Genomic DNA, 2,308 nt, shown 5'->3' on the forward strand with positions numbered 1-2,308 from the left:
AAAAAAAAAAATTAAAAAAAATGAAAAGACAGAAATAAGTAGAGCATTCATCACAATGAGTCCACTCTGTTCCTCTCCTCCCCTCTTCTTTCGCTTTGCCTCTATAAGGAGGAGGGAGCAGAGTGATTAGCCATTTGCATACGCTGGATAAGATTAATGCCCCCGACAGAGGCTCGCGTCACGTACAAGACGTACGGCCCGTGAGATCGGGCCGCCTAGATGTCTAGCGACGCTCTTAGAGTCTATTACTTTTCACCCGCGCCCATGCCGGCACGGCGAGACAAGCCGTGTCTCCTTCCCTGAGACGTTCTCTCTATATACAACTCTCACTCCCTTTCTCTTTCTTCCTCCATCGCTCTTCCCTCCTTTCCTCTTAACCTTTCTTTTGTGTATACCTCTTATACACAGTAAAGGCTTTCCGTATAGCAGTCAGGCCTGCCAATTTTCGCTCGTCGAGGAGGAGATCCTCGCAGTTTCACATAGTTGGAAGTTGTAACTTTAAGACATACACAGAAAGGCCGCTGTGCCCCGTTGAAGCACATGCGAATACCATCCTCATGTGCACGGGTGTGAACGGGTTTGCCTATCCCATCGCCCTGTCAGGCCCCGTGCGAATAGGCAACCCATCCGCCCACCCGTCTGGATGGTGGCTACTCCATGGATCGTGGGTCTACTGTACGTAATTGCCCAGCAGCGGCCACCGTGTATCTAACCAAAAAAACAGTAAACCCTATGAATATTTACCATAATACACTCTCGGTCTCCATATTTTACATGCCTATATTTGTATCCATCTCCCCGCTCGCCCTCGTCTCCCTTCACGTTCCTTACTAAGTCGCTCTCTCTCTCCGACACAACGCGGATTCCCTTTCCCTTTACTCGTGGCAAATCACATGCCTCCTCCCTCTCTCTTACTCACACTGTGGCACGGGCGCATATTGAACCGATCGTATAATCTGGCGGCAGTCGTTAGTGCAGCATTCAAAGGCCGCAAAGGGCCGCGGAGCGACGGGCTCAGATATTTATCGAGGTGGAGAAGAGGGGAGGAGCGTCAGAGGGGTGCGCTGAGCAGTGGCGGGAAGTCTTGAGCGAGAGGGGGGGGGGGGAGAGAACGTATTGGAGGGAAAGCTGGGAAGTGGAAAGACGTTGAAGGAGGGGGGAGAGGGATGGGGTTGCCCGCTACACTGATAAACCATGTGTGCAACTGCTCAACACATGTAAGTGTAAGTGTGCAACTTCAAGTTGAATTCTTGCAAGCGTTCACCTCAGTAGACTTGCAAGTTCAACTTGCTAGTTGTGCACTTGTCTTCAACAGATGAGCTGCATATTTTGATGTCGACAGCTACCGATTTGAACACTTCTGGAAGTGTTCTACTACGGAGTTCAACACTTGCAAGAATTCAACTTGCAGTTGCAGTTGTACACTTACATGTGCTGAACAGTTGCACAATCTGCCGTGTGTCAATAACCCACTAGACACCCTCCCCTCCCTTCCCACCCGCCTCCCGTTAACCTCTTTGCGACGCTTTCCAGGGCCGTAGTAGGGGCATCGTGCAGCGTGGCTATGCCCCTCTCAATCTTACGCCTGCAGTAGGGGAACTGTATAGCCAGACAGCCCACCAGCGAGGGGGGGGGGGGGGGGGGGGGGGGGGGGGGGGGGGGAGGGGTGGCTGTGGGGCGGCGGTGGGTCACCGGGGCGCGGCGGGGACGAGGCCCGGGGGCGGCTTTCGCTTAGGCCGGGCCAGGCTCGGCTCGGCTCTCTCCAGGCAACCGGGCATAAATCATCTCCCTGCTGCGCTTTGGGCCAAGGCGGGCGCCTTGAGGGGGAAGGTGGGGGGGAGGGGAGGGGGAGGAGGCTCAGGGCCCTCCTACTCCAGTAGCGAGGCGGCCGGCCGGGGCCAGATAAAGGGACAATCATTAGCTCTCGATATAACCAGCTCCGAAACCACCACCCCTTCTCCGCAAAGCCAACAACAAGAACAACAAGAACAACAACAACAACAACAAGAACAAGAACAACAACAACAACAACAACAACAAAAACAACAACAACAACAACAACAAAAACAACAACAACAACAACATGAGCGGGGAGTAACAACACCCCAACAGAGCGGAATCACAGAGACAAGCCCCGGTCGAGCTGTAATAAAGTGCGCAGCACCAACAGTGGCAAACATCCTTCATTCGCATCCTGCGCCTCCCCAACAAAAAAAAAAAATTAAAAAAAATGAAAAGACAGAAATAAGTAGAGCATTCATCACAATGAGTCCACTCTGTTCCTCTCCTCCCCTCTTCTTTCGCTTTG

Source organism: Frankliniella occidentalis, unplaced genomic scaffold (genome assembly GCF_000697945.3).
Source record: "Frankliniella occidentalis isolate FOCC.00 unplaced genomic scaffold, Focc_3.1 Scaffold3384, whole genome shotgun sequence".
Classification (NCBI taxonomy): Eukaryota; Metazoa; Arthropoda; class Insecta; order Thysanoptera; family Thripidae; genus Frankliniella; species Frankliniella occidentalis.